Source organism: Trichosurus vulpecula, chromosome 2 (assembly GCF_011100635.1).
Source record: "Trichosurus vulpecula isolate mTriVul1 chromosome 2, mTriVul1.pri, whole genome shotgun sequence".
NCBI classification, from domain to species: Eukaryota; Metazoa; Chordata; class Mammalia; order Diprotodontia; family Phalangeridae; genus Trichosurus; species Trichosurus vulpecula.
The window spans coordinates 434282686-434296928 of record NC_050574.1 but is presented as its reverse complement, the minus strand read 5'-3'; the positions used below and the strand labels follow the sequence as shown (position 1 = coordinate 434296928).

General features: G+C 41.5%; 1 pseudogene; it reads right to left on the bottom strand.

Moving 5' to 3' along the window:
* Positions 1–4757: 4757 nt before the first annotated feature.
* On the bottom strand, positions 4758–13464 carry LOC118837314 (annotated as a pseudogene).
* Between the last annotated feature and the right edge of the window lie 779 nt (positions 13465–14243).

Here is a 14243-nt window from a genome sequence, read left to right as displayed (position 1 = left end):
CCTATGACTTTGTTTTAAATAAAATGTATTGATAACTGTTTGTTGTTCAGTCAGTGGTTTGTCATTTCCTTCTCCAGCTCATTTTACAGATGAGGAAACGAAGCTAACAGGGTTAAGTGACTTGCTCAGGGTCTGAATAGGTGTCTGAGGCCACATTTGAACTCAAGAAGAGGAGTCTGACTGGTGTTCTGTTCACTGCTGCCCCCCCCCCCCCCCGCCCCACCGAGCTGCCCACTGACAACTGTATTTCGGTTCAATTAATTTTGCAGTCTTATGTGTTAATGTATTTTATTTTATTCATCTAAAACATTATTTTGGGAATGGGTGCATAGTTTCACCAGACTGCCAAAGGGATCCTTGAAACAAAACAAAGCAAAAAAGGTTAAAATCCCTTTGATAAGATGCTTTGAGAGCAAACAAGACAAGCCCCATCTCCCATTTCAGAGAAAGATTTGGATGCAGTAAACTGCCTTAGATCTCATTCTTCCCTTATTGGGGGAGAGGAGGAACAACAATTTCCTTTTAAAACGTTCAGTTTCTGTTGGCCCCAAGAAAATAGTGAGTGATATTTCCTGTCGGCTTCTCCCTGTTTGGGTATTTGGTTTCCCTCGTGCATCCCCTTGCTTTGGCCTCCCTCTGTCCTTCTCTCTTGGTGCCTTGTCTTCTGCATTATTGCAGGAGATTTATTTTTAGAGTCAAGGCCACAGAGTTGCAGATTCGGCAAGGTCTAAAACAAATCGACAAACTGAAAGAGTGTTTGTCTTTGAAGCGGTGTGAATAAGGGGCCTGCAAGCCGGATCCTGTCAATACGCTCTTATCTCTGGTTGTTTTCTGAGTAACCCACGTGGGCTGGCTGATTTTTTTTTCTTTTAAGATCAGAAAGTAGGTTGAAATACAAAGATAGATTGGAAATTCATCATCTTTCCCTTGGAGATCTCTCTCTAGTCTCCTACTTCTTGGGAAGTAAAGGTAGAAACATTGTCATCCAGACCAGAGAATTTTAAATTTTTTGAAGTCACAGATTTCAAATAGTCTTATTAAAGATTATTGTAAACCTTCCCTAAACCGTGATCAAAGTGATCACTGAGGATATGCACCTGGAAAACCACTGTAAAGTAAAAGTATGTGTGCATTTATGTCTAGTGATCTACGTTAGAGGATTTGAAGTGAGGAGGAGGATGAGGAGGAAGAAGGAGAAGAAGCTGATGATGATGGTGATGACAGTTTAACAGGGCTCCCCTTCTTTTCTCCTCTACCCCCAACCCAAGAGCATTCTCAGTTCCCATTCTTGGTCTGGGTGATCATATGGACGCTAGTGTGGTCTGATTCCAAACACTTGTGATGCGTTGTTGAGGAGGTTACACTATTTGATCATAAAGAGTCCCCTTAGTGACTGTGAAGCTAGATGAGTAGAAATGGAGTGGCGTATTCCCTCACTCTCTTCCTTGTGAATCCCATAGGACTATTTCAGACTACATTGAGAGTTGGTGGGGGAGAGTTGCCATTGAACCTATACAGTCTCATGGTGACCTTGTCCAAATGGCTGATAGTGGAGGGGAATATGAGTAGGCAAGTCTATTCCTTGGCCTTCAGATACCTTTGCCTCTTTTTTTTTTACTGAGTGAGGGACTGAGCAGCACCATTAAAATGGATGTGATCAGATCTGGAGGCAACCTTGTAACATCTAGAGGTTTTCTAATGTTCACCAAACCTTCATTCCTCTGGTGTCCACCAAAATGGTGGAAGCCAACAGTAAGGGGAGCTTCTGCATCAGTGAGGATGGCCACTGCCATTTTACCAGTAGATAGGTCCTGGGAGTGGTTTGGACAGTGCAGGGTTGAAGTGAAATGTAAATTGCCTAATTAACAGTCCTGCAAACTGCTTTATGTTCTGATGAGGTCAGCCTCCTAGCAGATTATATCAGCAGTTAAAATAAGTCAAGTTCTGTTAATGTATGCTTTTGGGTGTCCCTTGTTAAGCATCCCTTTTTTGTTTAGGAATAAATTATGAGCTCCATACCTGATTCATATATTAAGAATATTTTTCACTCCCCTCCCTCCCTTTGGGAGACTTTAGATGTGAACTATAAGTAAAATTGTCCCCAATGGTTGCCAAAGTGAGAGACTTAACAAGTTGCCAAATGTGAGAACAGGGAGCTTAACCTTTCTCATTAAAGGCAGGCTGGTCAGGACTGAACCTGGCCCAACACCATGCCTGGGGGCAGAATAGGGAGTCACAATACCTTCAGCCCCCGCAGTATCCCAGCAGTGGTTTCCTAAAGTTGGAATAGTAACGGTAAATTTTAGGGTAGTTAGGTTGGGAGGGATAGAAAAACACATGTGGGGGTTTACTTGGACTATGTAAATCATCATGGAGAACCAGCATGGGGGTAGGGAGCAGAAGGGCCTGTCTTTGAAGTCAGGGAGACCTGATTGCAAGTGCTACCTCTCACTTACACCAGCTGTATGTCCATCAGCAAGCCATTTAACTAACCTCTTGGTGTCCCCAGATAACTTTATAAGAGTAACGAACAGAAAATGCTCCTCTTTCCCTCCTCCTCCTTCCCTCCTCTCTTCCTCCTCCTCTTCCCCTCCGCGCCCTCCCTCCCACTTCTCTTTGGTAGAGATGCAGGTTGATTCTCTCTACACAGCTGCTTCCTGCCTCAAAGGCTTCTTCTATTCCTTGAACTGTTTCCAAGGCTTGGCAAGCTTAGCTTTTTAAAAGCCTCCAGGGGCTTGACCAATCATCAGCTAGCCAATGCCACACTCCTCTGTCCATTTAATCACAGAAGCTTTTTTATACTTAGTAAAGGTATAGGAGTGGACGTGTTGTTGTTCGGTCCTTTCAGTGGTGTCTGACTCTTCGTCACCCCCATTTGGGATTTCTTTGGCTAGAGATACTGTAGTGTTTTACTGTTTCCTTCTGCAGCTCCTTTTACAGATGAAGAAACTGAGGAAAATAGGGTGAAGGGACTTCCCAGGGTCACACAGCCAGTTAAGTGTGTGAGGCCAGATGGGAAAATGAATCTTCCTGACTCCAGGCCTGACACTCTATCCCCTGCAACACCTAGCTGCCTCTTCATTAGCAAGTAGGAGAACAATGTATACAAACAGCAATATTGTAATTATAATCAACTGTGAAAAACTTAGCAACTGTGATCAATACAATGATCCAAGATGGTGCAGTGCATAGTGCTGGGCCTGGAGTCAGGAAAACTCATCTTCTTGAATTCAAATTTGACCTCAGACACCAGGTATGTGACCCTGGGTGAGTCACTTAACCCTGTTTGCCGCAATTTCCTCATCTGTAAAATGAGTTGTAGAAGGAGATAGCAAACTACCGCAGTATCTTTGCCAAGAAAACCCCAAATGGGGTCACAAAGAGTCAGGTATGACTGAAACGAGTAAACAACAACATAATGAAAAATGCCATCCGCTTGCAAATACAGAACCAATGGACTCTGAGCAAAGATGGAAACATATTTTTTTAACCTTTCTAGAGAGAAAGAGAGAGAGAAAGAGAGAGACAGAGAGAGACAGAGAGACAGAGAGAGAGGTATACACATCAAGAGAGAAGGTACATATCAAGGGCTCACGGACTGTTGGAACCAGGCATAACACTTCCCATCTGTGAGCAGGTGCTGATTTCCTCCATCTCAGGACAGGGAAGGTGATTCATCTCCAGGGCTAGTCTGATTCCAGTCTGGTGGCTTAGTGCCTCTCCCTCCACAAGAACCATTCAAGGAAGGTGGGCAGACAGACCACACACACACACACACACACACACACACACACACACACACACACACACACACACCACCTGTTCATCTTTGCAAAAACTTTACTGAGTTTCAAATTTTAGATGATGTAACAAAAAAGACCCACAGAGAGAGAAGAAAAGGGGCTTTGGGAGAGACTGCCCAATCCTCCTACCCTATGCAAGCGGACCTAGACAACCAGGGCAATATGGCCTAAAATAACCCATCAGAGAAAAAATGCTCCTAACTCCTAAGAACAGGGAAAGGAAAGTTAGGCAGGCAGGTGAGCTTGAAATTCAACATAAGGAGAGGAGAAATGGATTCATCTGTCAGGGTTCAGGTGTACAACAAGGCAAGGTGAGGGATACTGGGTCAAGCAGCCAAGAGCAGAACTCTTGGTCTGTGTTTTGGAGACAGTTTTATTTCATATATTTAAGTATAAATATAGAGAGACATATGGAAAATATATGGACTCTAGGTGTGTCTGTGGGAAGAAAACAGGGAGGAGGTAGGCAGTAGGGAAGCCTACTGCTTTGGCAGATGTAGTCTTCTTCACTCTTTTGGCTTGAGGTTTCTCTTCCTTTGTCTTCTCCTGTTTGCTTCATTTTTTTTCCTTTGGATCTTGCTCTTCCTTTTTGAAGTTGAATGAGTTCTTTCGACCACCCTCGTCTCTTTCACCGGGGTCTGAAAATTCCTCCTCATAGGCAATTCTCTTGTCTGAAGAGCACATGGAAATTCACTTCTCAGAATCTTCCTCATCTTCCTCTCCATTGTCTTCCTGCTTCCTGTCCTCAGGGATAGGCTGCATTTGGATACCACAGGCATGTGACAAGATCCATAGGTTCTCACACAGTCTGCTTAATCCAGGTACTCGTGGTAGTCTGGTTCATCATGGTAAATGGGCTGAGATGAAGTTTGAAATATGGTCCAAAGAATCCAAAGTAGTTATTGTAGGGAAGATCTCTCTTTGGAGATCTCTGTGTCCAAGGCCACTGCTATCTCACATGTCTAGCTCTAGCACCTTGGCTCCATTGAGGATGGGGTAGCCACCCCCTCCAAGCATCAGCATGGGTAGATTGAAACTCTCGAAAAATTCCACACACTCAACATGGCACGTGGTAGTAAAGTTGAAACAATCTAATTGGGTCTCCCAATGAAAAGTCAGAACCACACTGCAAGACCTCGGCGCTGGGCTGAAAGGACTGCCCAGCTAGGTCAAGCTAGTCCCTTCTCAAGACTGGCTTCTCTCCAGGCTCAGCTGCTGCAGCTACTGGGTCCAGTGGCTGAAGGCACCTTTAATGGTTCTTCCAACCTTTCAGATCTGACAAGATAGTCATTTGCCTACTAGGAAAGAATGTCCGAAACAGAAGAAAGGACTCCGTCACCTTGGACATCTATGGCTTAAAGATGATCTCATAAGATTTGTCATCAATCCCATCTCCAAGCAGATAGTTTACAGTGCAGTATTTGCCTTTGCCAGCCCCGGCATCTGGTAGGTCCATCATTTCTGGGAAGTACTCTTCGTACTCCGGAAAGGATAGTGTCATGACCTGATCTATGGTGTACAAAGCCTCTTTGACACTATCTCCATGGTGAATGTCAAAATCAATATACAGTCCCCTCTGCTGGTACTTTAACAATTCCAGGATGGCCAGCACAACATCATTGATGTGACAGAAGCCAGAAGCTTCAGACTTCTTAGTATAGTATGGGCCCCCAGCCCAGTTCATAATAACATTTATTAAGCTTCACCGCACCTGCCACAGAGCCATTGGTGGATAGCTGACAAAACTCAAATAAGCCATCAGACGTTGGGCAGTCTTCACCAACATGAAATCTCTGCATCTGCTTGCTGTATTCTGACATGTTATCAGGGTGAATGGATCACAAAAACAATGTAGTCATCACTGTGTTGCTTGCTCATCTCATCTGCATCGGCTTTGTGAGGATGACAGATTTCCTTCTCCTGGAAGAGTCTGTAGTTTAGTGGGTTGTGAGTCATTCCAGTTTGATGGGGCTTCATTGGGTGGCCCTGGCCATAGTAGTGATTTTCTTTCTTTCTTTTTTTTAAATAGTAATTAATTTTTAGTTTTAAACATTCACTTCCACAAGATTTTGAGTTCCAAATTTTCTCCCCCTCTCTCCCCTCCCCTGCCCCAAGACAGTATGCAATCTGATATAGGCTCTACATATACATTCATATATAAACACATTTTCACATTAATCATGTTGTATAGAAGAATTGGAACCAGTGGGAGGAACCACGAGAAAGAAGAAACAACAAAAGTAAAGAGAGCACATGGGATGCTGCGATCTGCATTCAGATGCCATAGTTCTTTCTCTGGATGCGAACAGCATTTTCCATCATGAGTCTTTTGGAATTGTCATAGATCCTTGCATTGCACAGAAGAGCTAAGTCTATCGAAGTTAGTCATCACCCAATGTTGTTGTTACTGTGTACAGTGTTCTCTTGATTCTGCTCACTTCACTTAGCATCAGTTCATATAACTCTTTCCAGGTTTTTCTGAAGTCTGCCTGCTCATCATTTCTCATGAAACAATAGTATTTCATTACATTCATATACCACAACTTGTTCAGCCATTCCCCAGTTGTTGGGCATCCCCTCAATTTCCAATTCTTGGCCAGCACAAAAATTGCTTCTATAAATATTTTTGTACATGTGGGTCCTTTTCCCATTTTTATGATCTCTTTGGGATACAGATCTAGAAGTGGTATTGCTGGGTCAAAGGGTGTGCACAGTTTTATAGCATTTTGGGCATAGTTCCAAATTGGTCTCCAGAGTGGTTGGATCAGTTCACCCAACTCCACCAACAATGCTTTAGTGTTCCAATTTTTCTACATCTTCTCCAATATTCATTATTTTCCTGTTTTGTCATGTTAGCCAATCTGATAGGTATGATGTGGTACCTCGGAATTGTTTTGATTTGCATTTCTTTAATCAATAGTGATTTAGAGCATTTTTTCATATGACTATAGATAGCTTTAATGAAAACTGTCTGTTTATATCCTTTGACCATCTATCAATTGGCGAATGATTTTTATTCTTATACATTTGACTCAGTTCTCTATATATTTTAGAAATTAGGACTTTATCAGAGACACTGGTTGTAAAAATTGTTTCCCAGCTTTCTGCTTCCCTTCTAATCTTGGTTGCACTGGCTTTGTGCAAAAACTCTTCAATTTAATGCAATCAAAATTTTCCATTTTGCTTTTCATAATGTTCTCCATCTCTTGTTTGTTCATAAATTCTTCTCCATAAATCTGACAGGTAAACTATTCCTTGCTTTCTTAGTTTGCTAATAGTATCAGCCATTATATCTAAATCATGCACCCATTTTGACTTTATCTCGGTATACAGTGTAAGATGTTGGTCTGTGCCTAGTTTCTGCCCCACTGTTCTCCAGTTTTCCCAGCAGTTTTTGTTAAATAGTGAGCTCTTATCCCAGAAGCTAGAGTCTGGGTTTATCAAATAGTAGATTACTAGAGTCATTGACTACTGTGTCCTGTGTACCTAATCTATTCCACTGATCCACTATTCTATTTCTTAGCCAGTACCAAATAGTTTTGATGCTTGCTGCTTTATAATATAATTTAAGATCTGGTATGGCTAGGCCACCTTCCCTTGCATTTCTTTTCATCATAGTAGTGATTTTCAACATCCATCTTCTTAGTTGTAACAGACTCTCTCTACTTTGTGCCCTGACTGGGCATCATTGCCTCATGCCCTCACACACTGTACTGCCCCCAGTACAAATTGACCAGTTAACAATCCTCCAATTTCATTTACCAGTTAACATTAATTAGCATTTACAAAGGCATATTTGCTGAGAAAAATACAATAAAAACCCAGGCACAAGAACCTCCCAAACTGGGAGCACACTCTCCTTTATCACCTTGGTCCTTGGGTCGAGTTGGCTCAAACTCAAAGTGATTACTGCAAAACATTCCCCTCCCCTCCAGGTTCTCTTCTCGGTGTGGCACAGCTGATAGCCAAGTCAATCCCTTGCTTGCTGGACACATTCACTCTCAGTTGCTGTATTGATTCACTGCTGGTCTGGATCAAGTTGGTTCTTCGTTAGGACTGGCTTCTTACCAGGTTCAGCTGTTGCACCTACTCTGTCTACTTGTTAAGGGCACTTTTATTGGTTCTCACAACTTTTCAGATCTTGCCAAGTAGTAATATGATTCGTTTAACCTCTGATACTTTCATCTCACTTCAGAAAAGAAAACATAACTGAAACAGAGGAAAGAGAAACACCACATGTTCATGACTGCGTGGTGGTCAGTGGGGGAGATAAGGTGGTCACCAGCAGGCAGTAGACTACTCATGCCATTGCCACCTATGGCTACCACCGTTGCCTTCTGCCACTGCTGCTTCTGCCATTGCTACCTCTTCTGTCTGAGGCTTAGAGCATCTTATGTTGGGTGCTCTATTAGGGAAGATGGAGATATTTTATCTGTATGAGCCTTTTCAATGCACACTCAGTTACATTCCAGCTCAGCATCTGATTGAAAGGGTTTTTCATCACCATGCAGTAAACCCACTAGAAACAGTTAGAAAATGTCTGCATGTACTCTGAATTAGCAGGGGTTTGCCTGCGGGGGAAGGACCCCTTTTTATGCGTTTTCAGAAGTGAGCTCACCAAGCTTCCATATGGGTTCCCATTAGGCAGAGCATATTAAGCATACTTTAAGAACTTGGCTTTTATTGGCTAGTCTCCCCACCACCCCTTTAGGTATTAAGGAAAATCCATTGGTCAAAGGGACATCTTGGCTGGAGTCAGTCTATGATGCTGATGAGAAATGAGAGGAGGACCTACTCAGCCTTAGGCTCTCCCAAAGACCTTTCTGAAAAACACATTTTTTAATCTTAAGTCAAATCACTTTTTTCATCAAGGAAGACCTATAAGTTTCTCTTTTGCTATCTGTCCTTTGAAATCTGGTTATGATTCAAAAATCATATGTCACAGATGTTCCCAAAGGCAGGGCAATAGGTGCATTTTAAAAAATTAAGTAATGATACAATAGATGAGTACATGATAAAGTAGTTCTGAGTTTTTCAATAAAAATAACATTTGATTTCCAAATGAAGTGGCTTTTTTTAAACCCTCTATGGAGACCGAGTCATCATCTATTCAACAATGAAACAGGAAAACTGTCTTGTAAAACCAAACTTTCTGGTTCCTGTTTTTCCAGACAGGCATATGAGGACATGGTGATACCCAAGGGAAAGTAGAGCTATAACACTCAGCAGTATTACCTTTAAAAATATTTTATTATTGATTTAAAAAAAACATCACTCTCACTTCCCAACAAATTGCATCTAGTCCCAGCCAGGGAACCTTCCATTCTAATAAACATACATCAACCATCTCTGACAACACATGCAACACTTCAAATCTGTGGGCTACTATGCAAGTCTTGAAAAGAGGAAATATATTTAATCATTGGTCCCCTGGAATCAAACTTGATCATTGCAATAATCTGAATTCTGATGTCTCTTGGTGTTGTTTTACTTTAAAGTATTGTGTTCATTATGTATAGCGGTCTCTTGGATCTGGGGAAAACAACTTTTAAGGTGAAATAAAATCACAAAACCATAGAATCACAGAATTTGTTTGACCTAGAAGCTCTAGATTTTGGCTATGATGTTCCTGGGAGATATCATTTGGAGGTTTCTTCAGTGGGTTCTTTCTATTTACATTCTGCTTTCTTTAAAGATTTCTTGAAATATAATGGCTTGGCTCTTTTTTGTTTGTTTGTGTTTTGTTTACAGTGTTCTGATAGACCAATGAGTCTTAAATATTTTCCCCTCTTCAATCTGTTTTCCAGGTCAGTTGTTTCTGCTTATAAATACCTTATATTTTCTTCCATTTTTTCAGTCTTTTGATTTTATTTTAATATTTGTCATCTCATGGAGTCATTGGCTTCCTTTAGGTCCATTCTGATTTTTAGGGAATTTGTTGCTTGGACAAGATTTTGTACTTCTTGTGCCAAGCTAGCTGTTAATTCCATTTCCAATTCTTTTTTCCATAGCTCTCATTTCTTTTCCAATGTTTTCCTTCAAACAAATATTTTGTTTTATTTTTAACTTAACAAGAAGTCTATTAAGTCATCCATTAAAGGGGAGAGCTGAAATAAGGGTAGCCAACCTCCCCCTCCCTCACCCAGTGTCTGTAAGTTACTCATTTTCTTTTTTCTTTTTTTAGAAATCTGTTTAGTATTTTATTTTTCCCCAGTTACATGTAAAAACATTTTAACAGCATTTTTTAAACTTTAAGTTCCAAATTCTCTCCCTTTCTCCCTCCTCCCCCACATTGAGAAAGCAAGCAATTTGATATAGATTATATATGTGTTGTCATGGAAAACAAATCCATAATAGTCATGTTGTGAAAGAAAACATAGACCAAAAGAGAAAAAACTCAAGAAAAATAAAGAAAGTTAAAAAATATGCTTCAATCTGTATTCAGACACCATCAATTCTTTCCCTGGAGATGGATGGCATTTTTCATCCTAAGTCCTTCAGAGTCATTCACAGCTATTCATCTTACAACACTGCTGTTACTTCGTCCATAGTACATTTCACTTTGCATGGGCCCATGCAAGTTTTTCTAGGTTTTTCTGAGAGTATCGTGCTCATCATTTCTTATGGTACAATACTATTCCATCATAATCACATTCTACAACCTATTCAGCCGTTCCCTAATTGCTGGGCATCCCCTCAATTTCTAATTCTTTGCCCCAAGAAGAGATGCTATAAATTTTTGTACATATAAGTCCCTTTCCTTTTTCAAACAAACATTTTAAAAACTATTTTGTTAACTTTTATTTTATCTCTTCTGAGTTTGTGTCTTCAATATCCTTGTCACCATAATAACTCCTTTATGGTAGGATTCTTTATTTATTTGTTTGTTTTTCCAGCCTATTCCTAGATTTCAGACTTAATGTTAGGGTTGGGCTTTGCCAGGACTTCTGGTTGGTAGATCTGTTGCTGCTTTCTTGGGAGTATTGAGCATTGTGTTATTATAGATTCTCAGGGATAGTCTGAAGACCTGCCATATTTCAGTGTTCCCAAAACGGTCTGATCCAGGGCAAAGTCTGATTGCTGCCTCCCTCGTGTGAGCTCTGCAACTTCTTGACCTGAGGTTGGATCTGAACAAGAGTAGAGTGCTGTTGGACTCTACCTCTATCAGCCAACTGGAAAGCTCTGGAAACAACTGTAGATTTATTTATTTACCTTTGGTCTGGAATTCCTGCCCTGGTTGTTCCTCTGAAGGCTGGTCTAAACTCCGTTCTCACTACACTGCCCAGGACCTCTTTAAGTTATATTAGGTTAACAAAGCTGCCAGTTAGTCCTTGTCTTTGTCATAGTGCCTTGGTATGGGTCTGGTGTTGCCCAGGTTTAGATCTAGGACCTCTTCTTGTGCCAGTTCACAGCCTCTTCATAGATGCTAGAGTACTCCAAGCCTGACCCTGTCTCTAGTGTCTGGAGACCTCACTGCCTGTCTTCCTCCTAATGTCTACCTAGGTTTGACAAATGACTCACTGTGGCTTTTCATGGTTTTCTGAATCAGGATTGGTCTGGTACATTTTCTAGATTTGTTTAGAAGGTTTTTTTGGTAGAGTGCGGGTAGTGGTACTCTGCTACTTTGCCATCTTGGCTTTGCCTTGGGATCATAAAATTTGAAAGTTAGAAGGGATGTCAGTGACCAACCAGTCAATCCCATAACTGAAAGGAATCCCCACTATGATAAACCAGACAAGTATTCATCTAGCCTCTGTTGAAAGACCTCCCAAAAGAGAAGTACTGCCACTCAAGACACTTTTTTTCCACTTTTGGGCAGCCCTGATTGTTGGGAAGCCTTTCATTGTATCAAGTCTAAATTTGCTTCTTTACAACTTCCAACTTCTGTTTTTGCCATTAGGTCATTTGCAAATTCGATGAGGATGCTGTCTATGCCTTTATCATAGTCACTGATAAAAATGTTTAGCAGCGCAGGACCAAACCCAGATCTCTGGGGTACTCCACTGGAGACCTCTGGCCAAGTTGATAGTGAGCCATTACTACTATGATCATCTCAAATACGAGTCTCCAATTTTGAGGGAAAACTCCAGGCAAGCCGGCAACAGTGATCACAATTTTCTAAACCTCTGTAACATGTTTCACCTCTCAAAAAGCCCAACACTTCAGATCTGTTTGGGGGGGGTTGCTGTAGGATTACTTTGAGCTTCCTGGTTCTTTTAAATCTGGATATGGAACTGTTCTCTTAATTCAGTGGAGACAAGGGTAGGGATAGGGGTGGAAAGTAAAACAATTCATTAGATTGCAAGGTCCTTGAAAACAGTAGAGTTATCCCTTCCACATTGTGGGGTTAGAGGTGTGGCACCCCTGAGATCTGGAAAATCTGTGTAAAATTTTTTGGCCTTTTCTTCATACCAGAGAAGGAGTCTGAATTTTTTCTTTTTCTTTTATGGGATGTTTACAGTACCTTGTAAATTTTGGGTTGATATTTTACTATACATATATTTTATGTGTTTCTGAATTTCTAAACTTTTTCTGTGTCTTCTGCTGGCCCCTTTGCATATTGTCTGTGGATTCCACAAAACTCCCCCCAAATTCCCATTTAATTTCTTAGACCAACCCATGACATATTGAAACCATGATGGGATAAGTTTCGCTGTGGAAGGGAGAACTGTACTTGTCTCTTCTCTATCCTTGTACTTCTAGTACCTAACACAGTGGATAAGAACTTAATAAATGTTCATTGAATTGAAGAAAATGAAATATAAATGTAGCAAGCATGCCCTGGCTCACTTTCTCAGAGCCAGGCAGGCTACATCTCCCCCTTAGGGTTTGAGGATACCCTGAGGAGTTTGGAGGTGTCTTTTCCTCTACTGCTGTCAGGATTGTATCTTTTCACTGCCATCGCTGGCACAAGCCCCCACCAGCTATGTTCCTTCTACTCTCAGGGGCCAGAGACTAGTACCCTGGTTCCATTTAACCACTCAATATCAGGTCGCTTTTACAAAGGAAGATTGTTGTTGTTGTGTTTGTCCTTTGTTCTTGAAGAGGACCATGACATCAGGGAAATGATGACATGACTTGGAGTTGACTTTGATTTGAGTGAGGGAGGGATGTGCAAGGTCACCAGCCTCACTCTCTCCTCCAGAGCCATCTGGGTCCAGTGGCCTGTTATTCACCAGGATGACTGGAGATGGCCCAGGATGCACAAAGGAATATGGGGCAATAACAAATTACAAACATTTCTCCCAATAGTTTGGGGTTACTGTCTCCCTAGGCCACTTTGATCTCTAGGGAAGCCTTAGGCCAGTTTTTATATAGCATTAGTCCCACCGAGTTCATGTCCAGATGCTGTATGTCTTCCAGATGGAGTCCCCATTTCATTTTCCACTGTCTTGAGTCCAGAAGGTCACACCAGAAGACTGATCTCTGTTCCTCAGGGCATCAGTGCTGGGCTTGCCGCAAAACCCAGCATGGATTCCAGCTTCTGGATTCCTATGATTCATTTTCTTGGTCTTTAGAAACTTGCAAAGTTGGAGACTCCACTCTCTTTACTTAGAACAAAAAAGCCCAAACATATAGGCCAAGGACTGAGGCCCATTTTGGGGAGAGGCCACATGGCCTCAAAGGAGAGAAGGCGTCAAGGTTTTTCCCCTTACGGCATTGTGTCTAACTAGATGCCCTGAGTGAAAGAGTCACCGAATAAATTAAAGGGAGGTGGACAAAGATGACTCAGGTCTTTTTGACAATAGATACTTCCAGTTCCAGCTGTGCAGCCAATTGAAAAAGGCTCCCCCCAACTACATGGCTAGCCAGCTAGAGTGAGTTATAGAATATCGAAGCATGTTTCATGATCTCTCTAAGGCATTTCCCTTTCACAGCATCATGACTCTCTCAGAAGCAGACTTCTCATCTTTTCCACATTGGGAAATTGCATCAGCCGAGAAAGCTGATGGGATCTGCAGATGTGCTAAACCTGTGTTACAGGAGAGCATATAATCAATGAATTTACAGAGAATGATTGATCCTAAGTTATACTGCTAGTCACAGTTCACCTTGGCTGACACCATTTTAAAGGGCCATGTAGGAGGCAGAGCAGCACAGTAGAAAGAACCCTGCATTTAGTGTTAGTGGACCTAAATCTTGGCTTTGATGGTAATAGCGTGTGTGACCTTGGGCAAGTCTTTTTACTCACTGGGTTTCAGTTTCCTCATCCACAAAATTTGGAGATTGGGCTACTGTAGGTGACCTCTGACGTTCCTTCCAAAGTTAAGTCTATGATTCTGTGACCTTAATTTAACCCTCTCAGTAGGAACTCTACCAAGCAATGAAGTTCGCTTAAGTCATTTACTCATTTCTTTCTCTTATCTGTCATCTATCCATTCATTTATCTATCTATCTATCTATCTATCTATCTATCTATCTATCTATCCATCTTTCTTT